The sequence below is a fragment of the Amphiprion ocellaris genome, chromosome 22, assembly GCF_022539595.1.
Source record: "Amphiprion ocellaris isolate individual 3 ecotype Okinawa chromosome 22, ASM2253959v1, whole genome shotgun sequence".
NCBI classification, from domain to species: Eukaryota; Metazoa; Chordata; class Actinopteri; family Pomacentridae; genus Amphiprion; species Amphiprion ocellaris.
In genome coordinates, this window is record NC_072787.1 from 23590884 (window position 1) to 23616972 (window position 26089).

The following is a 26089-nucleotide window of genomic DNA, read 5'->3' on the forward strand; positions in this document are numbered from 1 at the left end:
GCACAGAGCGATCATCTGATTTGGCCCGGACCAAAGTCAAACCAGCCCAAACTCAATAACTCGGGTCTCTGTGGAGGTCTGTCTGAAGTCCTACCTCGCCCCGGCAGGTTATTTATCATTCCTGAGCCGCTCACATGATGTATTCTGCAGCAGTTTAAGATGAGTGCTCGTGGCGAAATGTCACGGATTGTCGCCGCCGCCTGTTGTGTTTACTTCCTCCTGCCTTCCTTCTGTTCAGGACCGTTCGGCCGTGACGCCTCCAGGCGAGTTTGCTCCCCACATGCCCCCACTGTGACACTTCCCATCTTTAAAGTGCAGCTGTGACGGCACATTTGTTCAACATGGCAACGAGGATTTCCCCCCCCCACAACCCTCCAACTCCAGGCAAACTGAGAGACGTCTGTACACAGATCATGCTGTCTGTTTGTTTGCGTTTGCATATATGAATTTATGATCATATATCTTTATGTTTTCTCCTTGCCAAGCTCTTGTTTATCCTACAGATACAAGAGGATTTGAATCTTCCAATAGCTACGGAGTGAGCAGAAGATGCAGCAGATAAAAGTGACGCTCACTTGTTGGAATCTTGCTTTTTTTATTTTTTTACCCCCCATCTCCCCGGATCCTGGATTAACATGTTTGCCAGTGTTTAGTTAAAGATTCCCCAACGCCTCGGCTGCTAAATGTGCTCAGGGCTGCGAATCCATTAGCGGCTATCACCCCAATCACACCAGGAAAAGAGAGGCAATCTCCTGGGCGGCGAGCAGGGTAGGGAGGGTAAACTGGGGGGGAGGACGAGGGCCGGGGTGAGTTAAGAGAAGCGGGAAAATCACTCCACCACATTGTGTGGACTAAATCAGAAACCGCTGCCGCCCCATCCATCTCTCTCAGCTGTCACTGGTGCTGGGCGATACTCCGCGGTGGGATTGTTCACGTCTGCTGCCTTTTCCATGCGAGGAAGTGGAAGAGTCAGCAGAAAAAAAGACAACCATCACTAGTAGCGTCTCGTTGGGTTCGATTGCTGAATGCGAGCAAAATAAAACTCGTATTAACTTTGGAGTTACTTTTCATTCCTTGCAGCAGCCGAGTCTTTCTCAATAATTCTGTTTGCAGCGTTGGTCTTTAGAAGAATCTCTGTTTCAGTTGTTTTTTTTATCATGCGCTTTTTGCAGCAGAGTGAACATCTTTGCTTTTTGGTCAGTTTTGTGATCTTTTTCTGACTCGATAACCTCAAAACTGAAAAAAATCTTTAAATATTAAAACATGCTCAATTATTGAAAAACGAGTCTCATCCATTTTTACTTTTAACAAATTTTGCTTTAGTTTTTTTCCCCTTGTTAACATGCCCATATGTACCAATATGTTGGAAGACAGATCTTGAACTAAATAAGCATTAAATAAAAGTCATATTCAGACTTCAAGGGTTTTATACACAACAAACAGGATCCATCTATCGATTTCATCATTGTGGATCTACTAATAGGTAAAGACATCGATCTGCACATTATAGAGGAAGCAACAAGGTCGAGTTGCATCTAGTCTAATTTAAGGTATGAATGGATTGGTTGAATGGGAAACAACAACTAAGTATGTAAATTTCATACATAGAAATGGGTTTTTAGGGGTTTAATTAAGGACTAGACGCTTCTATGTGGAAAAAATGACAAGTTATTGACATAGTTTTGAATTTAAACTGCTAAGCACCAGTGATATTTTTTTTGCTTTTTAGTGTGTTTACTGAATAAAATTACTCTAATAGTGAGTGGATAATGGCATGTTTGGACCAATTTGTTCCCGAATCAAATATCTCAACAACTACTAGGTGGGTTTTCATGAAATTTGGGACAGATATCGACAGTGGCCACATGATAAATCTCTATGACTTTGGAGATCCTCTGTTATTTCTACTAAGTTATAAAGTTGTATTTTTATACAGTTCTGGGATGTTACCGTGCCCATACGTTGTTTTTAATACATTGGAAGACAGATCATGAGCTAAATAAGCAGTCAACACCATGAGTGTGCATTAAATAACAGTAATATTCAGACTTCAAGGGTTTTATAAACAACAAACATGAGGATCCATCCATCGATTTCATTATTCTGGATCTACTAATAGTCAAAGATGTCATAGATCTGCACATTATAGAGGAAACAATAATGTAAAGTTGCATCTAATTTAAGGCATGAATGGATTGGTTGAATGGGAACAAAATGGCTAAATATGCAACTTTCAGACATAGAAATGGGTTTTAGGGGTTTAATTAAGGACTAGACGCTTCTACATGGAAAGAATGACAAGTTATTGACATGGTTTTCGATTAAAACTCGTAAGCTGTGGTAATATTTTCTGTTTTTTTAGTATGTTTACTGAATAAAATAACCTTAATAGTGAGTTGATAATGGCATGGTTTGCACCAATTTGTTCCCAAAACAAATAACTCGACAACTACTGGGTGGGTTTTCGTGAAATCTGGGACAGATATCCACAGTGGCCACATGATAAATCTCTATGACTTTGATGACTTTTTCGGTTCTGGGATGGAAAAATAGGTGTTAGTATTACGTCGAGCTCGTCAAACAACCAGATCATGTTTTTAAACCCCTATTTGGTCACAGGGTTAATTGGTATCATGATTCTCCTCTTCTCTCTCTTGTTTGTGACCTTTCTCCAGTGGTATAAGTCTGGCGAAGGCATCTGAAACAGTTTACTGTTTTGGGATCTGGCTTCACTCTTGTCATACAGAGTTATGTGCTGCTGATTTAAATGGTCAAACAAATTAGTTGTGTTTCCTCGCTTGGTGACAACAATTGCAACACAGAACCTGTTTCACTTGACATCATCTTTTCCATAGCTGAAATATTTCCATACACTCGTGTTGTTTTTTTATGCAGCCAAATCGTCCTTATCAATGTTTCACTCCTGTTCTTTGCTCATTTTGTTCTCCACATCCAGAGCCTGCATATCAACAAACTCTCTTTTAAGTCACAAATAAAATCAGAGTACATCATGTTCTTACAAACTTCTCTTCTTTAGATTTGTTTTCTTTTTGCATCAAGCAGCAAAAAAAACTTGTGGCATGATGAATTTTAATGAATTTGCCTTACTTGAGATTGCAGCGTCCCACATTGTGACTGTTGTACATGTGCACATTCTAATTTAAACACTTAAAGCACAAAAAGAACCTCATGTTTTCACCAGTTAAATGATCCACATCTTGGATCCTAACTTGGACGATCGTGACTGTGATCTTTTGGCATCTTTAAGACTTTAAATTTCTCAAAAACTATTACATAAACCATCACAAATCCCAGTACAGACATTCATAATCCCGTCAGGATGACTTCTTAACTATCACTATCACATTTTTTTCTACCTCGTTGGCATGCCCATATAATGTTTTTCATATACTAGAACTGCCTCAAAATCACAAATTCAGATTTCCCGGTTTTAATATATGATAACTGTAAGAAACTAATCTTGCAGGGTGAGACTTTCTTTGTTGTTCTTTTTCTTCAGAGTCATTTTCTGTTCCAACAAGTGAGTTAATCCAATATTGCAACTTGTCATTGTGTAGTTTTAAATCGTTCGAGCAGGGTTGTAGGTGAGCTGGTGTGCTCGAGCTACTGCAAGTACCGCTTAACCTCATGACAGGCTTTAATTAATGGAAAAATACTTTCTAAACTAATGCAGTTTCCATCGGCCTCAGACATACTTTGGATTTACTGCTAATTAGTGAATGGTAGCATGCTAAAACATCAGCATGGTAGCGCTGTCATGTTAGAATTTAGCTCAAAGTGCAACCCTACCAAAGCCCCAATGCGGCTGTAGACTCAAAGTTCAGGTAAAAGGAGCCTCTTTTTATACCACACGGTTCTACAGAGTACATACCGTCTGTAACCTTTACACTGTGCTGAAAAGTAAGCCTGACAGCGGGTTGTTGACTCTGCATTAAAGCCCCTTAGAGGTATTGACATTTTAGGTTTTTGACGACATTTGGTCACTTTCGCAGACTGTAGAGCGATGCGGTGGCCGATGCCGGGGTCAGATCTGCTGCCATTTCAGTTTTCTCCAACCTTTTCAGCCACCTTGCCACGGGCAGTTAATTTCCCTCAATCTGCAGGCAGGTCAGGGCAGCGCAGGGCAGCAAAGTTCCTGGATAAAGATACGGCTGATTGCTCACCGGACTCTCATTTTCTTTTTAGTGGTGGCGGAGAGGAGTCAATTATAAACTTAAATAGCCAAACTTTAAAAAGTTGCCGCCACTTACATTGATTGCACGAGCTTTCCATTGTTTTTCCAAGAGTTTGCCTGGGTATTATAATTGCCTCTGTAATATGCAGAGCCTTTTATCCCGCTCATAAAAGCCGGTCACATTAATCAAGTTGTATTGGTTTTGGTGAGCTGTACGAGATGATTGGGACAATAAGTGGTGCGTGTCTTCTGAGAGATGCGTGTCATCCGAACCGAGTTCCCACCCATTAAATGTTATGACACCATACCTCCATTAAAACTCGGGATATTATTCATATCAGACTCCCAAACTGCTCTGAGAAGTTCATCCATTGGTGTCAATCTCACATCTCTGGTAATTGTCGAGCAGGTCATATGTGGAAGTTGGGGGGGAAGAGAAGGGGGGAAACAAGGGAGAAGGAAAAAATAGCTTCCTCGAAAACGTGGCAGTTTTAATTTGTCAGCTCGGATGAAAATTGGCCAGTGGAGAAAACAAACGACGGTTACATGGGCCGATGGTACCAATTCGTCAGGGGAAGATTGAGGAGCCAGTCTAGAGATAGCTCACATCTCCATAAATCATGCTGACAATTGACTTGAACTGCAAGAGGAGGAGGTCTCCCATAAAGCCAGCCTGAACAGGCGCTGATATAGGACGTCTCTCTCCCACTGCCCAGAAATAGAACGACAGCTTGATGCATTGAGGATGGCCCGTGATGGCTGACTGAAACACCGTCTGCACACTCATTCAAAGTGGTAATCTGTGAATTGTTCTTACTTAACTTCGGCGCCATCTTCTATGGCATGTTGTTGGTCTGTGCCACACTTTTACGGAGCAGTTTCGGTGGAAGTATGTCATCTATTCCCTTAAATTTGATGATTTGTCAGTAGTGTCACAGCTTCAGTTCCTCTATTTAGCCTAAACAAATGACAGGCGCTGCTGCCAAAAATGTAAATGACCGGTTCCTTAGCACTTCGAACCGATTTGATTCAAGCCAGGCAGACTGCAAACTCTCATTTATCAGTGCTTGGTTTAATTCTTATTCATTTACACTGGCTGAAATTCCTTAAGTGCTCAGTAGTGGCGCTCGTGTACTTGTGCAGCCAAGAAAACTCAATAATCACTGCTCTCAATAAGACCTACTCCCTCAAACTGCATGTACATTTGAGAATCTTTGAGTTTTGTTGGTCAAACTTTTGTCATTGTGAACTCAAGACAAAGCTGAGGCCAAATGATTTGCAATCATTTTGACATATATGTGATATAAGTCACAATTTTAGTGCAAAAGGTCATTTTTGGATTTGTTTTCCACTAAAATGCACAACTGCTGTTCACACACCCTTCAAGTTCAAATAAAATTGGAAGACTTTTGAGTTTATGCTTTCAGTTAGTGCAGTGTTAGCATGCTAGCTAACAACATTTTGGTAGATGCTAACCTATTCGCTCCAGCAAGCCTTGTGCACTGAGATAACGTGCTGGACTTTCATCTAAATGTAGATTAAGGGTTGTTACAATCGCGTTTTTCATTTCAGTCATTTAATATTTAGTGTCTGCTGATACATGATACCATTTTCTACAATAAAACACTCAAAGTATGATAGATTAGCCGTAGTACCTCTTACTGTTTGATACTGAAGTAACCAGTTAAGGCTGACAGTTCAATGTTGGCAATGAAAGAGCTTTGTGGGGGGTTAGCTTGTCAAGGGGCACCATGGCAAAGACTTCTGGAACGCTTAATGACTTTGGTCCAATGCAAATGTGATGTCATGCTGGGATCAACGAGAATAGCACACTTATAACCCTGTGGCATAAGAAACAGCCACTTTTGTAGGTTGTATCTTGTGTCTGTGGATCAAATGATCACTTATTGATTGATTAATGCTGCCTTTATTCAGACAATTATTCAAATTTATGACACCGGCGTGACAGCAGACATAAACAATTGATCGGCTACAGTTCAAGCTAATACGCAAGTATAAACTTTAGTGGCTGAGATTCAAGCAAACAAATGAGCTCAGTGTGAAAAAAGATCTAAGTTTTGGTCTGATCCAGGGAGAACTAAGTGTCTGAAAAACTAATTTAGGTCCGCTCACCACCCCTTAATCTTTAAAATGCCTATTGAGCCAATAAGTGAAGATAAATCTGTTCTTCTGACTGTTAACCTCTCATCTTTCTGACATGCATCCGCTGCCTCTTCGCTCTCTTTGTTGTAATCCAGAAGCAGGCACAAAGCAACCTAACCGAATAAAACCCAAATAGGTATGATATTTCACAATTATTTACCATGCTGTATGTGTAACATGAGTCATAACCTGTTGATAGCATCGGTAGATGTAACGTGATGACCAGAATTAGAACTTTAACATCCAGCTTTACTCCATTACGGCACACGGTGATGTGATTACAGCGAGGCGCCTGCTTTCTAATGCATTACTTCCACCAGAATAGATTACGATGCTGCCGGAGATGCTGCTGTTCTCCATAGGTGCGTCGCTAGTGTGACACCCAGTCGAGTGTATAAGCGTCCCTCTCTGTTGGTGGCTCGCGGAGCTGTGTTTATGCAAGTTTCACCAGATGTTGATTCAACCGTTGAACAGATGACAGACTTAGCCGGCAGCTGAGGAGACAAATCCATAGTCCAACACTCAGCAGGCTTCCACCTCGCCTCTTTTCTCCGCCTGCTCTGTTTACATACGTCTGTCTCTGCCTTGCTTTTCTCTTTCACACCATCTCAGTTTTTTTTTTTTTTTTTTTTTTGTTCCCTGCTTGCCACATTCGCAGGGATCCGGTCTCTCTTTGTTTTTCTGTTGTGTTTGAATACTAATCACCATGTAAAGTTGCAGATTATAATTTCCAAACTGTAGTAAACCACCAAAAGTGTGGTTCGGTGTAATTGTCAGAGAAGGGAATAAACTGTGCCGTAGCCTCTTCCTCGCGAGACATAATTTACTGCAGTTGCTCTAATAAACATCAGATTCATCCGGCGACGCCAAACGTGTAAAGCTGTCGGCGTTGAAATGACAGAGTGTCCGCCGAGCAAATAAGACATGAATCTGAAGGTCTGAGATGCTTTTTTTCAAATAGCAGTTCTCCTATGATTATGTTCCAAATCCTATCACGAAACAAACAGAAAGAAGGGGGAAATTATTGTTATTATTTTCTCAGTCTTTGGCTGGTTTGCCCACCAGAGAATGAACAGGATAGGATTCAGTGTTTTTGCTTAAGGGTATTTCAGAATCTTTAACCACTTTGCCAGCTCTCCACTGGCAGACATTTCCTTGATTATATCTAATCTTTGAAATGATATGTTGTCATCTACAGACAAATTACATTCAAAACCTGTAAAGCTCCGCGCCGAACGCGTACCTGTGATTGTATGCCGGTGCATTCTTGTTATATATATGTTCTCTAAATAACTGTGAGGTGATCCGTAAAAATACCTCAACCCCAGCGGCGTATGAAAGCCACAGTCGACGTTTTCTGCCATTTGAAGCATCATACAGAGAAAAATCCATTGCAAGACGGAGACCAATTTCTCAAACAACAGTAGGTTCAGTAGACCATGGTGCCATACAGCTACAGGACATGGACGCACTACACGAATCCCATTTTTTTTCTCGACTGTAGCTCGCATGCAACCTGCAGCTGCATACAGCATGTTGTCTGGCACTTTTCAGAAACATTCTGGGGAAATGTCAGAAATGACAAACCGAATTGACATAGACGAGGCAGGAAGAGGGAAAAGTGGGTGCACTAGACTATACTGCACACCTGGCAATCACTGACTGACAGGGAACATGTTGGATATTCTCTTTAAATAATCATCAGCTCTTGGAGAAAAAAAACAATTCACATTCACATCACATGTTAAATGTGTAAAACAAGTTAATTCCGTTCTCGCTCACTATGCTCATTCGCCTTGAAATAAATCAAGAGAGGGAACTGAGGCGCATTTATTATGGATGCTTCCTATTCTAGCATGTGCACTGCACCGCCTCTCTTCTCCTTGTTCTTAATTCGTGTCTGGCTCTTCAAATATTTAAAGGTAGGACTTAAGAATTGAAGTGACTGCAAACATGGATCCCGGGGCCCACTTAGGTTGTTGTACAAGACAGACGCTTACTCAAACATACGGCCACGAGAGCTCGCCGCTGAAGTTAAGAAGAGACGCCGAACCATTGTGATCCTGTCCTCCACTGACAGATACCACCACCAAGTAATGATACACACTCAGTTGGATTTTTTAGAGCAGGAAATGAAACCCAAGAAGCACTGATTTGGTTTCTTCTCAAGCCAAAAAACATCTAAAGGACACTGGAACAAAACAAATAGCTCAGTTTCCTGGTTAATAACATCTTTTACACATCATAATAGTGTTTTTATCGTGATTATGGCTCATTTTTCTAATCTTTAATCACTTCATATTGTTAATTTACTAAGTCAACATCCAAAAGTTTTAGACATCCATGTTTTGTAAAATCTAAAGCTGTACTTGTGAGTATATGAGTGACTTGCTTGTAGTAAGAAAGTGTATTAAAGGTCATTGGTGTGGTTTTATGACCCATAACTGCACTTCAAAAAAAAAATATTAAGATTTAACATACGGATATTTCCCTGAGATGTTGGTGGAAACCAAAATGGCGCAAAAAGGAATATAAATGCATAAAAATGAACAGAAATAGCTTGAAAAGAATGCCAGTGTTGCTCTGTGCTAGTAGAAAAATGCTGTTTTTCAGCTTGGCTAAATCAACTTTACATGCCAGCCTGTCTTGTGTATTATAAGTAAAACTAGCTTTTGAGTAATACATTTTACAGATAACATCCGAAATCGCTCAAATTAATGCTAATGTTGCTCCCCACAAGTATGAATTTGGAAAAGTTGCTTAGATTTGTCAATTACTGTTTGCCAGCATGTCATGCCAGATCAGCTATTGAAGATTGTTTTAGTGCCTTTTGGTGTCCAAAAAATCAATTAGTGATGTCTTAAATTAGACAAAACTCTTCCAGTACAGGCCAAGGAATTAGTTGCAGTTCAAATAGAGATTTTTTTGGACCATTTAAACATCCAGTTTTGAATTTAATTCAGTCCAGTCCAGACGTCTGAATGCTTTTTGACCTGTGAGTCATGAAAACCATGCTTACTGGGAAATGTGAAATGCTTCTCTTTCAAGTTTGATTTCATGGATACCACACAAGAAACACAAATCTTCTCGGGAGACTCTGACCATGGTAGGAAGAGAAACTGATCCTCCCACCTGACTGGGAATTCCTGTAGACAGCCGATAACGAACTCACGCTGTGGTTATTTCCTCCCTTCACTCCTCCTCTACATTTTCTATTCCGTCTCATCTACCACTATACACTCCTAAGCTCACAAAGAGGACACAGGTAATGTGATTTCAAAGGAAAGAATAATGATACCGGGAGGAGGAAGGAGGGAGGGCTGCCTGGCGTTGAAGTGTGTGTTTTCAGAAGAGGGTTGTGACTGCGGTTGAAGGGTAGATCTCTTTTGAACCTGGGTAGACGGAGATCAAACGGTTCACGGGTGTTGGAGCGTAGAGGGCTTTGGAATGGCGTCTTCTCCGCCCCACCACTCCCACCCATCACAGCAACAAGGCGGCGGTGATGTCGGCCTCATCCGACAGCAGGAAACACAAGGCGCTTGACTAAATTAATGTTTTCACCGGAGCTGAGCGACATGTATCCTTCAGGTGCAACAACATGTCTTTGCACATTTTAAAGAAACTGCTTTGAAGCTAAAAAAAATAGAAAACTGAGCAAATATGACATACATTAAGTTTTGAAGAAAAGTATTTTTCTTGTTTATGCTTGAACAACACACAATTCTGTCAAAATGTAATTATACAGGACTTGGTACGATTCTCTAACACTTAAAAGTTTCCACTTTCCAAGAAAATACAAACTTAAAGTACTGTAGATCAGCTGTAGTACCTGGTTTCAATTTAATACAGTTGCACAGTACTGTAGTAGCCAGAGAAGGTGGGTACGTCCGTGTTGGTAAACAGAGAGCATTGTGGGAGTTGAGCTAGTAAAGGAGCACTGTTATGGAGACTTTATGGAGATATTATGGTGGGCTAAACTATGACAGTGATAGGACTTCTTACAACTATTGTCATGACTTTTCTGCATGTTGGTGTCAATACGGATAAGTTAAAAATTCTTGCGAAAGGCACAAAATCAGACCTTAGGACTGCAATCCGTTATTTGTAGTGTTTGGTTGAATTACATAAACGTTTTTTTGACCCCTTGTATTTCCTATTAATGTGTTGATTGTGTCTCCATGGGTCATGCTAACTTTGCATCAGGGAAACAAGGTGTCGCACAAAAACGACTCCCAAAAGAAATAGGGATGCCTCAATCGAGGTTTTTTCTTTTATTTTTGTTCCTAATCCTATCCCAGTCATTCAATATTTCTTATCTGCTGATACCTAGTACAATTTTACTAGATAATAAGCACTTCAGGTCACGTTTCCGGTCACCTGTCAAATCTTCACTCTGCTTTTAGCTCTGTTTTTCATCTCCACCATCTTCTGAGGAAAATATTTGTCTCTGGATCTGTTAAATCCTGTTTTACAATCAATATGTAGTCGCCTGCATTTGTTCCACTGTTACAAAAACACTAATTAAAACTTTGTTGAACATAAACCTGAGCAAAGAGACAAAACCAACAAATTGAAGAATTCCATGCCTGACGGACATTTACATATCAACCTTATGTGATAGCGGTGTAGTTCTAGAGTTTCTCAGCAGTGGATGAGCCTAAACCATTTCCCTTCCAGTTCTGTGAGGCAAACAGTGCAGACAGTGATTTATTGTTCCACCTCAAACAAGCAGCAGCTCTCGCCCGTCTCAGCAAACAGCGGGAAAGGAAACAGATGTGAGACTTTACTTTTCTGACTTTCTGCGCGGCTCACGCTGTATCGATCGGATGCTTCGGGATATGAAAGAAAAACGATGTTTGAGGAAGGCTCAGACAGAACGCTCTTCAGCCAATCAGAAAGCAAACTGTATCTTATGTTGCAATAAATCTCCAAAAAACTTGAGCCTTCGAGAAAGAAAAAGAAACTTCCATCAGATGCCGGCCTCTCACTTCCCTCACAGCTGCAGATGATGCGGGTGATAACTGCAGTATGGGGCATCTGTGAAATGTGTAAAGTATGTTGGTAGTGCATTTGTGTTTGTGTGCGTTAGCAGAGCGGCCAGCGTTCGACAGCCGATCTTCTCTTTCATCCCTGCGTCTGTGGCAGGCTGCCACGAGCCCATATCATTTAACACACTACACCTGTTGGGATGAATTTGATACCTGAAGATAATGGATTGGAGTTCAAAGAGGAGAATGCGGACAGGAAACTTTTCCAGAGGTCATATTTCACGAGCAATCTATGCTGATGCAAACGCACACACACACCCACGTATACACATGTACTCACAGGTTACGGACAAAGAAATATACACACAAACACATCCAGGACTGTGGTAGCAGGTTTCACATCAAGCCCGGACATGAAAAGAAGCAGAAACCAGCTTCGGTTACTGCACAGACGATCTCAGAAACTACATCATCTTTCATTTTTTCTTTTTTTCTTCTTGTTTTTAATGGAAACTACGGTCATGAGTCAAAGGAGGACTGGTGTGGATGTCAACACTAAGAGGCCATTTTTGAGAAAACCTCTAGTTTGCTCTTAACTGCTGAATTCCTACAGGATTCTCACCAAAAAAACAAATTTCTCCACCTAGTCAACAAATCTTATGCAATCTAGATATGTGGATTTAGAATGAATAATCCTGACAAGAAAAGGGATGATATGAGTATATAAACTTAAAAAATTGGCACTGCGGAGATTGATTAAACCCCTAGAAACTCAGCTCCATGTACACCACCGTTCAGAAGTTTGGGGTCACCCAGGATATTTCATGTTTTCCATGACCACGCACACTTTTATTCATGTGCTAACATAAGTGCACAAGGGTTTTCTAATCATCAATTAGCCTTCCAGCGCCATTAGCTAACACAATGTAGCATTAGAACACAGGACTGATGGTTGCTGGAAATGTTCCTCTGTACTTCTTTGTAGATACTCCATTACAAATCAGCCGTTTCCAGCTAGAATAGTCGTTTACCACATTATCAATGTCTAGACTGGATTTCTGTTTCATTTCATGTTATCTTCATTGAAAAAAAATGCTTTTTTTTCTAAAATAAGGACATTTCTAAGTGACCCAAAACTTTTGAATGGTATTGTATATAGTTACATATTTGGAAGATTTTTCCATGAAAATAATAATTTCATGGCTGAGATCTATGAAGTTCCTGCATCTCTGTCCACTCACTGGTCCACTGTGGTTGCAGCTCAAGTATACCAACTCTACTCAAACACTGCAAAACTACTCTACAGTATGGCAGGTTGTAGTATTAGAGAAATTCAGCCATATGTGGCACAATGACTCAGAAGAAGAATACTAATACAGAAAGTTCCACCTTACAAGCTGACAAGTTTGATTTCTCAGGTTTCTTATGAATGAAACCCAAGACGTTTGAGTTTGTGTTTTTGAGACTGTCGTTGGTTCAGTTCCAAGTTGCTCAGCCGTGGTGTTGACTGCTGTTTCTGCTCGTATGTCTTCCAGCATGTAAAAAACACCTTGTGGGCATGTTAAGAAGGGAAAAAAACACTTGATTTTCACTGGATAGGGTCTTTAAATGCATGTAACTCTTAGTGCTCCAACAGTTAGTGTGAGCGTTGCCGCCCAAACCTTTGGTCAAACTGCAAGAACCTCCCCTGTAGAATATCTTTCAAAGTTGTTTTTTTTAGGAATAAAGTACCTGTTGTGCATGTTTTTATGCTGATTGGTTAAACTTAAAGAAGATAGTTGCTGATTTGTTGAACTTGGAGATTATTTTTTTTTTTAACCTTTTCTAGCTGAATTGTAGTCAGTAGTTTGTGGTGTGCTTTCTATGTGATCACTGAACTCAAGTTACATCTAGATGATTTGTTGGCGTTCTGAGTTAACGTCACAGTCCAATCTGTTGAATCCTACACCACTGAGGAAGCAGAAAGTGCCGATTTCATGGCCATTCCTGTAAACATTTGAGCCTCCTTGCACCTGCCCCGAGCTCCTGCAGTGGAAAGTCTTCTATTGTTTCAACCAAGGACCTAGCAATCGCCCTAATAGAACAATATACCTCACCACTCCCTCAAACACTTCGCAGGAACAAAATGAAGCACCCAAGGCGTTGACCCGGCCACCAAACTCCCAAAATCCCAATCGGATGCACCAACCAGTAACCCAGAGGATCCACTGCCAGTGTTTTGGTGCCAGATACCCAGAGATGTTGTGGTCCCATGAGTCCAACCTGCTATGGTGGTAACATTAGGTAGGGGCTTTTAATGTTGTGCCTGATTGGTGTAAATGAGTTCAAGAAGTTTCCAGATCAGGTCTTGGAGTCAACATTGGGGGATTATTGAAGGCTGCTTGGACAATGATGGTAGTATTACAACTGATTGTAAATAAATATGGGGGTCCCACATGGTTCTAGCGAGGTCATACCTGGGTTGCAGTTATGCTCTGTTCTTTGATGAATGAAACATGTTAAAACTTGATGGAAGATGGTATGATGTAGGTTGCAACTTCAGTGAAACAAGCTCCAGGTTCTTCTGGATCATGAATAAGTACGAATAAGTCTTTTTCTCTGCAGCTTCTTGCTAATTAATGACGCATTATGCATCTCCTTCTCACTTTTCCTTGGGTCACTTCAGGTCTCAAACTGTATCTAGTCATCAACGGGTCTGTTTTGAACCGGCTCCAACTCTCCTCGCGTCCAATTCACATTAAGTCATTGCTCTTTGAGAATAAATCTACGCATGGATGTGAACCAAACCAACAATTCAAGCAATTAATTAGCAAAACTGGGAAACGCAAACACACTCTGCACTGCATGCATGTTAAAAAATGGACGGGAAGAGTGAAGCGCCATGCCGTGAGCTGCAGAGTAGAGAAACCTAATGGATCCTTGGGTCAGATTTATGGCAGCTCATCCCCTCCACCACTGTAGGACAGAAAAAAAGTTGACTGGAACACACCGACTCCAGAGACCGTAATTCATTCCCCATCTCGCTCGGTTTTATTCAGCCAGAGTACATTGGTGAGTACTGGGCTCCTTTTTTTTGGGCCAATAAAACGTAATCGCTGTCTGCCAGGACCAAGGTCGAGCTGTATTCCTTATGCAATGCGATGATCACATTGGCCTTCACTCAAGGTCGATTAGCTGTTTATTTTTCGCCTGTGCCCCGGAGATGGATTGGTAAAAAATTAAACTGGGGATGTTTGGTTTTGATGTAATTTCGGATCAGAGTTTGCACTTATATTTTAGGTGTTTTTTTTCTCCTGATGCTCTAATCCAGAGTGTGATAACTGAGTAGGTAGGATGTTTGAACAGGTTGACAGTGAACACATTTGCTGTTGCATGAATTAAGCTTTTATTGGGAGAGGGGAGAGCCTCCTCGAATCCTCTGTTGGCATAAAGTAAGACAGTTTGACATCATTCTGTTTACTGTCAGACCAGCAAACCCATCAAATGGAAAGTAGTTCCCAACAGAGCCATTTTCTCACTAAATTTTAAACTTGAAGACAGTCTGAAAGGGTTTTCTGTTGTTTTTTTACTTTCAGTTTACAAAAAAAAAGTTTATCCTGATGGTCTAAAGTCTATATAAGAAATTTGAAATCATAGATAAACTGTAAAAAACAATCAAGCTAAAAGAAAATTGTAATGTTCCAAATACTGTAAAAATAAAGGCAAATACTTTTAAAATACTTCTATTTTAGCAGATTTAAACACAGCAAAACAGTATAATTTTACAGTCACACATTGTAAATGAAACTGATTTGTATTTTTTTAAAATTCAAATTTTTCGTGTGGACAGTTATGCAAAGTTGTGGCCTGCTTTTTTTAAACAGTGAAAATGTAAATTTTGAATTTTTTTCTTTGATTTTTACATCATCTGCAATTGAACATAACAGAGAAAATCTGTAAAATAAGTTTACAGAAGCATATTATCATAAATGTAATCTAAAATAATCAGCGAAATAATACTTTTGCTGATTTAAATACAATATAGAAAAGTAATTTCAAGTTTTATAAAAGCAGAATTACTATTCAGTAAAATACAGATTTTTGATGTGAATGTTTACCATTAAAAAATAAATAAAGTACCTTTTCAATACCTTTTTCTAGGATTTCAATTAGTTAATATCTGAGATTTTCAAAATAAGAAAAAAAAGTAAAATAAAGTAATTTTAAAAAATGAATGAATCAGTGAGAAATTTAAAAAAAATAAAATTTTTTAGTGTACATGCATAGAAGATTATCTCTGCCTAGTTTCACATAGCCAGACTTGAGGAGGAAGAAAAAACATTTCTGTTTTGATTGTATTTCTTGAAACCACATTTTTGTGATGTTTACATTCCTTTTAGTAAAGGCTAGTTAGCATGCTAGCTTCTGGTCATTATGGTACAATATGTCTTGCACTACATTTTCACCACATGGAGGGTGCTAATCAGGATATTTCTGAGTAATTTTGAAGAAATGTTTAACCATATTAAATTGTAAAAGCACAGTATGTATCTTGCTGCTGATTAAAACTTACTGAAACAAAAACAATGACATCGCAGCTCAGCAGTGCTACTGTGTTCCGTCTCAGTTAAGCTAATATTCATAGACTAAAACAGATTTGTGAAATCTTTCATAACTAAAGAACACTTTTCTTCTCATGTCAGCTTGTTTGTTTTTGTGACCGTAACGTCAATCTGAAACTACAAGAGCAGAAGACAATGCGAGGCTAATGTTAGCTTGGACATCTTTTTTTTTTTTTTTTTAACATGAAAATTGCCTCTTTTTAAAGTTGTTTCAGAGTAAAATGGATATAAAATGAGAGATACTGGGCTTTTAGCAAAGTCAGATCATCACAGTTACTTTCTGTGCTGCATATTAACATAAGTGCAAAACCGCTCAGTTGTCTTATTTATGATGATTTTTAGATATTATTGCATGTAAAGTTGTGACGAAAATGTTAGCGAAGCAGAGAGTTAGCCCAAAGTTGCCAGTTTTAGCCAACAGCTGGAGAGAGACTGAAGAAAAACCCTTTAACCCTCGTGTTGTCCTGCAGGTCAAAATTGACCCGTTTTAAAGTTTGAAAATGTGGGGAAAAAAAATATATATTTTCACAGTGAAACTTCTGATGTCCACATTTTCAACATTTTTGGGAAATCTTTGAACATTTTTTGGTGGAAAAAAAGAAATGTTAAAAGTGTTTTTTAAGAACGTTCCCAAAAAATCAACCAAAATCCAGTGAAATTCGCTGAATTTTGGTTGATTTTTATGTGAATGTTCTTAAAGAAAATATTAGAAGTTTTACTGATATATATGTCATCACTTTAGACATTTTAAGGATTTTTAAAAAGATTTTTACTCATTTTTTGAAAATATTTACAAGAATTTTTTTGCCAAATTTAGTGGATTTTTTAAAATAAAACTTTTAAAGGAAACTTTTAAGGAATTATTGGAATTTTCTTCCTGAAGGTTTTGCAATTTTTTAGAAATTTGAGGAATTTTTTTGCTGAATTTTTGGATTTTCTTCAGACAAGGAAACAATATTTTTTGCTTGTAAATGAAGACAACAGGAGGGTTAAGTACAGGTAGACAGTTCACTCATCACACAATAATCTACATAAATAACACATATTCAATCAGATTAAATCTGCTGGCTGTGTAGCTGAGAAAAAAACACCACAAATAAGGTTCAAGTTTATCCTCCTTCAGCATGATCTGCACCTCGTCTTCCTGTTTTCTTTCCAATAAAGTGTCTTATATATGAATCCTTAGTGAATAACCACCAAATACCAACAACAAAGTGCTTTTTCTCAATGACAAGTAGTTTTGAAGTAGATCTACAGCTCGACTGAGACACACAGAAGCAGAAACATAGCTTACTTGTAGCGATATCTTGTTTTTGAGGGGTTTAAAGCATGATTAGAATGACAGATGAATAGATTTGGGGTTATTTATGAAACATTCGGACACACAGGCCTAACTATGGATTGAATTAGAGGCTGCCAGTTGTCCAGAGAAAAACAAATATCCACCACAGCGTGCTTCCGTGCAACAGTTAACTAAAGTTTGTTATGTGCTCAGAGCCACAGTGAGGACTATCGAGAGGGACGGCTGGTCTCTCGCATCAGCCACATTTAGAAATCGATCTTTTATTCTTCTTTTTTTTAACATACGGCCTTGAACATTTGAAATTTCCTCCTCAAAAACCCTCGTCGGAGCAGGACGGGGGAAAAGGATGAGGGCGAATCAATGCAAATTAATTTTCTGAGATGAGGTGTTTCTGTTCATTACTGTAAGCAACTCTCATTCTGAATGAACCGATTGCCTCAGAGTCAGGACCCGGGAAAAGAAAAAGAAGAAAGAAAACATGATTGCTTTCTTTAGCCCATGAGGGGGATGGAATAATTCACTGTCTCCAGTTTAGAGGGAGTCGCAGGAGCAGCTTAATGAAATGAAAACCTGCATCTTCTGGTGCGTGATCAGACTCGGGCATTGAGGAATTTGTTCCGACTAACACACAAACAATGCGTGCGCACACACAGGTGGATATTGCTGCGGTGAATGAAAACAGGGGGATGTCTCCTGTATTTAAAACCTCTGCAGGAATGAGCTTATTACCAGGCGTCGGTGTTCTTTAAGGCTGCTGCCGTGTTGCTACTGACAGATGAAATTGCGGTTGTACTTTCAGCTGCCTCGGTGCATCCGTCCACCATGTGCCACTTCTTTAGCTGCCAAATGGACGCTCCTGGTTCTGACTGCAAATATGGTTAAAGTGCAGAAACGTGGCTTTTTTGTTGCTTTCAGTTCACAGTTATATGTTGGTACAGACACGTAGAGCATGCTTAGTAGAGCCTCAACGACTAATGGTATAATCGATTAGTTTGTCACCAACGCTTTCGCTAGTAGATTAAGAATTTTTGAAGAGGAAAAAAGTGTCTAAATTCTGTGATTCTAGCTTCTGAAATGTGAATATTTTCTGACAAACTGACATTTTGAGGTTGTGGACAAAACAGGACATTTAACGGAAACACTTATTGGCTTTTTTTCACCATTTTCCTCCATTTTATAGACCAATAGAACAATTAATTGAGAAAATCATGAACAGGTTAGTGGACAATTAAGATAATCTTTAGCATCATAGCTAATGGACGCCGGCGTCTACAACTGCTTTTAAACAAGTTTCTCATCACAGATTAAACAAATGTAGCTCTCAAAAACATCTACACATAACAAAATACATTAAACTAGAGATTTACAGGCTTTACTGTTGATCAGAAAATTAGTTAAATTGTCTTGCGGCCCCACTTTTGTTTTTTATTTTAAGCCTAAGTGGACCATAGCTGTGTTTCACGTACTGTATTTTAATGCACATTTCAAAGTATCACCCTAGAAAAAGTTAATGGAAGCAGCGAAATCTGTAAAACTTTTCCAAATGTAGCAAAAAACCCCTGTTTTTACATTTGCTGAAGGTGGTTTTTGACTTTTTTAAAAAAGAGTTAATGGACTCAATGGGAGACGTAAACACCTTTTTTGTAAAAACTTCAACGTAGCGAACATTTGACTCGCATAACTGATCAGCCAGTTTACTAAAGCATCTTCCAAAACCCTTTATACGTTCATTACAACTGAGTGCACCATGTGGACATATACAACTTTTAAATATCCTGAAATTTAGTGCACATGTAGACAAGAATTGTGGGACCCAAGAAAAGTACAATTTATAACCTGCCTGTCTCTTTCACTTGCAATACTGAACAAATAGCGAAGTTTTGGTTGTATAAGAGACTGCAAATGTATTGAAAATGCAGAAATCTTTAGCCAAACCTGTAAATATGTGTAGGTCTTGACACAGTTTACACACCCATACTGTTTAACACAAAGAAAACGCTAGCTCTACATTCACTCAAGCACAGTAGACATTTTTGTTCATCAAATGGTCAGAAAACAGCAAAATAACATTTCTATCAAATAAGTTAACAAATACTGAATGTCTTTATTGTACGCTGATCTACGTTGCTTACTGCCATGAATAGTCACCCAACAAAGGCCCACTCTGAGGCAGGAAAAACCTTGGAATGGGTACTTGACATACCACAATAAAGGAAGTAACGTTTTTATCAGATCAGTAAACTGACCACAGAAAGCAAAACTTGAAGAATACAGTTAAAAAATGCAGAAGAGTTTAGTTTTTATGCCACAGACCTGCAGCACCAAAAGCAAAGAGACTTTTTTTAACAGTCAGACCGATGGCCAAATGCTGCAAGAGAGTCTTGAAACTTCATCTATATGATCTTTTCAGCCACACTTGAGGAGCTTTTAAATGATACTTCCAGTTTTCTGATGTTATTTAGGTGTCAAGCCGTATCTAAATGCAAAACAGATCAACAGTGTGCTTTCCATGCTGCTTAACAAAGTGATGAGTGAGATTCTGCGGCGTGACACGAGTGTGACATCCAGCAAATTGAGCAAAAGTATGCATTGTAGTCTCTGCCTCTGCTGAAGTGGCAGCAAGGGCCCCTGAGGTCGGTCAATCCATCAGCGGCAGCGATGGATGACTTACAGCCCCAAGGCCAAAAAAAACAACACGTCTTGTTGTACACCTCAAAAAACCCCGAGGACAGTTTCCGATCACGCTGTTGACACCCGTGACACGACTCCCCGGTGTCGAGTAACGCTGGGAAAACACGCTGAGCAAATGAGCCAACAAACACGTATTTTCAAAAGGAAGAAAGGCTAACTGGAGGTAACCGGCTTCATCTCTAGCGTGACATGGCAGGTGTACAAACGCCGACCCGCTGGCTGATTGACGTGACGCCGTTTCCCAGACCACAACAATGCCAGCAGCGCCCTTGTTGCTCGGCGCTCTCTCAAAGGCGCCTTCTGGTTACCCATAAAGCACCATCAGGCTCCGAGCCCTGCAGTCATTCAATTAAGAATTTACTGGACTATTGATTTCACCACGAGCAAAGTGTCTCACATCTTGGAAACAATAAGGAGCCCATAAAGCCAGTAGCAGCCTTTTACCTAAAGGTTGATGACTTGGTCTCCATTGTGGAGAAAAGCCTGAAAGGACTAATGTGTAGTGTGAGCACACATTAAAGCCAGACAGCTTTCTTGAACTTCTCCTGTTTTTGTATTCACTGAGACTTTTCAGATCGATTTTAAGGTTTCAATTAGCATTTCCAGTAATGATTAAAGTATCACTGCTTCTTCAAACTAATTCACTAAAGTCAGAATCAGGGTCATTTTTTGTTATTTGACTACTTGGCTTCAAAGAATGTTGTTAAATTTACATAAACTCAGGACTGACCTCCTGACGAGAGATGGGTAAAGCCAAGTAAACAACATTTTTGGCTTGAAAATTCACAAACTCCTCAAATGGCAGCCAAAGCTTGAAAACTCTGACGCTTATGTTTTAATAAAACAACTTTTAAAGTTAACTTTAACACCTCCAAACAACTTTAATTAGTGTTAACTCTTTAGCTGAGTGGCATTTTGTTGCCAAAACATGGAATGTAGTTGCAAGACAAAATCAAAAAAACCCAACTGATATGAGTACTTTACAACAAACCAAACCTTGACTTTATAGTGCCGCAACAATTAATCTATCACTTGATTAGTTGTTGATCATTAAATTAATTGGTTTCAGCATTTTTAAAAAGAGAAAAAGTCTAAATTCACTCAATAAATTTGAATACTTTCAGTTTTATTTCCTCCTCAATGACTGTACACTGAATATCTTAACACTTTCACCATTTTCTGACATTTTGCAGACTCAACAGCTAATTAATTAATTGTGAAAATAATCAAAAGATTAATTGACAATGAAAATGGGCATTGAAGCTATACAACTTTGGCTAATTTTAGCTTTAATCAAGCCGTATTGGCAGTAAGCTACCATTGGAAAGCAGCGCAACTGAATGAATAAGGAGTTTTGCTCACAATAAGCTACAAGTTTGGTTAAACAGACACGCTTTGATCCCTGTTACGTCTTCTTCAGGTCAATTTGGGTAAAAAAAAATACATAAATAAATATAATGTTGGCCACTTGGGGGCAGCAGAAACAAGCTGCAACCATCACAATGACAATTTATCAGTAAGTTATTACATGAAAATTCCCAGCAAATTTATATCTTTAGAAGACACAAAACAGCATTTGTACTTATTTAGAGTGTATCTTCTTTTAGTTCTGGTTTAGTCTCCATCAACTGCACTAACTCTTGAGGTAAATATCTGACTCTCACACTAGTTATTTTCTGTGTTTACGAGACTCTTCTGCAATTCTGCTAGCTTTGTGCGATGTATAACTACCAATGTAGTTTCTGTTTTTAAGTGCCGTTAATGGAAATGGCAAAATTCTACACAGACTCCCCCAAGTGTTCATGTTTTGCCTTTTGGATCATTTCCGTCTTTTGTCGTCTAGCACAGAACATGGCTAATACCACCTGACATTTAAAAGTAACAAATTCAGCTTTCCTGATTGAAAGCAGTTCCTGAAGACAAATCAAAATTTTTATTACGAAAAAAGTTGTCTCTTCTTCGGGGTTTTTTAGCGGTTGGCAAACAACTGTTTTAGTTTCTAGCTTCTTCTACTCTTTTACTACAACCATGTATAATGTAGCCTCTACTGCCACCTACTGACAAAAATAGTTTATTCGCTCGCATAGAATTAATGAAAACTAGCTGAAATCACATTTTATTTTATTTTTTGGCAACATTTCCATTGACACAAGCACATTAGAGTAATTATTTGATCCATTGTTGGTACAAAATGTTAATGTCTTTTCAAAGGTATTGAATTTTGAGATGTATTGTGAGAATGTTGCATTTTCTGCTGCATTTCCAACACTTCAGTTCTTGCAGCGAGCAGGATTTCACAACCCTTTCTGACTCAAAAATCCCCCCAAATTCCCACGACGCCCGCAAAGTGACCAAAGCTGCCGTCTAATAAATCTTCCCGGCAGAGCGACCCCATGTGGCATCCTGAAAGCAAGGTTGATAAACTTTGGGGGCCAGTCCTGCCAAAAGGAAGAGAATAAAAACTGGAGAATCGCTCAGTGTGGGTTTATTATCCACCACGGAGCTTTGAGAAAAAAAAAACTAACAACAACAACAAAAAAAAAAACAACTGTTGACGCAACACGAGTTGAGCTGATTACGGGGCCAAATGAGACCACAATGAAAGCGAGAGGGGAGGAGCGGCCGGTCGGAGGGGAGTATTAGCCGGAGAGTAGTGCAGTCAGGGGAGAGTACATGGAGATGCTTAATGAATTCAGTCACAGCGGCGGCACAATGAAATCTTTATCCGCGGGGGGGATGAGGCCGGGGACTTGGCAGAGCCCCGGCGTATCTCGGAGAAGGGTGAAAAATAGAAATCCCACTGTCCCCTGTTGGCTCTCCCTCCTGTCAGCTGCCTTGGTTACTGAGTTGTCTGCCAGCGAGCTATTCCTCTTTTCCAGCCCAACTCTCCTTCACGTTTTCCTGCCACTGTCCTCCCGTCTCTCTCTCTCTTATTCCCATTATTGTGCCCTCAATTCAACTTGCACAATAAAATAAAACATCCGCCCACTGCACGGATGCTCCTTAAAATACACTTACCTTTGTTTTGTTTTTTTCTCATTTATTCCATGCACGATAACTCATTGCATAAAAGAAACAAACCCTACCTTTCAAGTGCAATGCTCGCAACTTCTTCCTTCCATTCACTGCAGTTTTCTCACTTTTTTCCACCCCTTCCAGCCTTTTTCCAGTGAAGTCCAAAAGAGCAAAGAGCTGCCGCCTCCTGATCAACTACGTCCTCGCTGCTGCTGCTGCTGCTGCTGCTGTTGCTGTTGCTGTTGCTGCTCCTCCTCCCAGCACTCAGGGTTGAGTGTGAAGTGTGAAGACAAAGTAATCTTCAGGTGAAAACACAGACTCTCTCTCTCTCTCTCTCTCCCCCCCGCCTCCTTTATCTCCGGAGCTCGCTCTACCTGCTCGGAGCTGAGAGTCGAGCAGCTCGCTCAGCAGCTCTCCCTCTTGTGTCTGAGCGCTGTGCTGCCGCTCCATCCATTCCCCTTCATTTCTCAGCCTCCCATCCGTCCCCCCCGTTCGAGTCATGAATGTTTAGACACGGCAATCGCAGCCCAAAGGCACCGAATTAACCCCCGGGACTCAAAACACACTCTTTTTTTGTATTTTTTCTGTTGTTCTCGCTTTTGCCCCTTTCTCACCCTCCTGAATGGGACAATCAGTTCTTTTTAGGGGGAGTGATAGTCTATTAACTTTGTGGTCCCTGCTCTTTACTGGGTTTTATCAACAGACTGTCTGAAGCCGGGATAAAAGATTATGGTCCCAACACCTGTGACGAATGTGCAATCGTGTGCCAGTTGTGCTAGAATGCAGCACACATACTTTTTTTTTTTTTAAAAAAGCCTCATAAAATAGTCATGAGCAAAACAAGAAATATGCATGATGAATAAGTAAATATTTACCGCCCTCTGGGCTAATTAATAATTAACTGTCCCTAATCAAATCTAATTGGAGTTTATTGAAGGTATTGAATCATTGGGAAACAGATGAAAATCAAACCGCTCGAGTCCCTGCTGGCGTTTCCGATGAGCTCATTGAATCCAGAGCTCCTCATGCATCACCCAAGTCTCGGATTGTGTCTTAGAGCAGCTTAACCCCTCAACAGTTCCCCTCCCCTGGGCCGTCCATTCTGCATCCACATTGTAAACCATCTTAAAATGCCTCGGCGATATCTGCAGCAGCAACACTTACCCTTTAGATGTCACCTATAGGAAATATAGGAGATGTGCTGAACGTCGTACCATAAGTACCATTAATGTGTCTCCAGAACTGCAGACTCTACCTTTAATGGATTAGTTTTCGGTTATTCGGAATTGTGTTTCCGACTCAATCACAAAACATAATCAAAATCAGTGTTATTAGTATGCTGACATAAAGGGCAAATCTGGTTGTGAGCACCACTCCTTCAAAAACATCACTAACCAATCAATACTTCAACTCTACAAACGTCTCATGGTTGAAATAAACTGGAATTATCAACCCATTCTCGTTCCTGGGAGGCCAAACACTGCCAATTTGTCAAAGCTGCCGGCAGGTCAGAGATACATGCAATTTATCCAAGTAAAAACAGGGTTCTTTTTGCATCTTTCGGCAGAATGTGGGGAATTCAGTCCTTGTGCTTCTCAGCTTGAATACCATAAATTTCCACGGGACACAAAGGGCACATTGATTAACCCACAGCTTTTAATAGTGTAAACGGATTAACAGTTCAAAACTACTGTCTCTTCATGAGAGTCAAAGAAGATCAACATGTGAGAAAAACAGATGTACTCAACTTAAACCAGGTGTCAAGTTAGCCTTTTGGTGCCATAGTTACCACCAATAAACTTCTTTTTCTGGTTTTAAAAGGGGTCATGTCAGTGTTGGAGACCTTATGGTGGTTTTGTTGCTTCATTTTCATTCTCAATTGCTGTGTGGTTGACTTAAGAAGGGCAAAATGTCCAAATTTGGGTTCAAATACATCCTTTTCCAACATGGAAAACTTTTAGTTGCCTGAAAAATAATGACACTGAAAACACCAGTAGAGCATTTGGCTAAGACTTCATGACTATTTCTAGCATTTACAAATTTTTACTCCACCAATTAACGTGGCGCAGGTATGTGACGATCAGCATTGGTCTGTCTGTCTGTCTGTCTGTCTGTTAGAAACATTACTCAAAAACGGTCTAAAGGATTTGGATGAAATTTTCAGGGAAGGTCAGAAATGACACAAGGACCAATAGATTAGATTTTGGCAGTGATGCATGGATTTGTTAAATACTCCTCTGTCATTGTGAGATAGCGGCACGGCGCTACTGCAACTGTGACAACAAGTGAACAGCACATCAGCTGCCTGCTGATGATCACATGATTGCGATCCTACCATAAATCAACGACTGTGGACTTATCAGGACTTATCCATCGGAAATGACACAAGGAATAACTGATCAAATTGTGGAAGCGTTTATGAGTTCCATCAATGCCCGCCGCCCACTACATATTAAGGTCACGCGATTCGGTATTCATACATAACATACATATGCATAACACACGCCTGTGCTCAGCACAAGGTCATTTTGTTTGTGGGTGCATCTATATTAAATGGCCATATTCTATGGTGTCATGATTTCTGATCATCAATTTAAAAAAAATAAACATAATGCTGCATTTCTGACAATGCAGTATGGGGGAATGAGCAGCCTTGGTGGAGTACTGCGCTCTCTAAGTGCTTTTCTAGTTATAGATGTGTCAAACAGCCTTATGCATTCAAAAATGGAGTAATAGGAGTGAAACTGCATTCAACTTATCTTTATACGCTAGTGCTAAAGGTTATGCAAAGTCTGACTTTTCTCAAGGTACTTTCAGGTCTTTGTTGAGCCGCCTGAAGATGATTTAGAGTCTTTTACACATCACACTTCTTCCGCGGAGCCCAAAGGCTGATTCAGAATTCTCAGCTGTTTGGCATCGATCCGCTGGCGGTCATGCTGAGACTAAAGCGGCTTCGCTGTTTGTATATTTGACGTCACGCACCTGTCTGGCAGGTACACAGCGTGATGCATTATCAAGGATAAGAGAGATGTTTTAAAGAAAACAGAGATGCTTTAATCTAATATTGTCCTTAAGCCTTTATCAGCCTGCCTCAGTCATGTATAAGATCAATAAAAAAACAAGTCAATGTGTG

General features: G+C 39.8%; 1 protein-coding gene and 1 long non-coding RNA gene across 2 annotated transcripts in view; one reads left to right on the forward strand and one right to left on the reverse strand.

Moving 5' to 3' along the window:
* LOC111568970 (uncharacterized) overlaps positions 1 to 759 on the forward strand; it is a 65368-nt gene extending 64609 nt beyond the window's left edge. Inside the window, exon 4 of the long non-coding RNA XR_002746163.3 lies at positions 239 to 759. This is a non-coding gene — a long non-coding RNA (uncharacterized LOC111568970). The remainder of the gene's footprint in view (positions 1 to 238) is intronic.
* LOC111568961 (cadherin-20-like) overlaps positions 1 to 23356 on the reverse strand; it is a 102873-nt gene extending 79517 nt beyond the window's left edge. The window contains exon 1 of the mRNA XM_023270870.3: positions 23028 to 23356. The gene's annotated coding sequence lies outside the window, so the exon portion shown is untranslated. The remainder of the gene's footprint in view (positions 1 to 23027) is intronic.
* Between the last annotated feature and the right edge of the window lie 2733 nt (positions 23357 to 26089).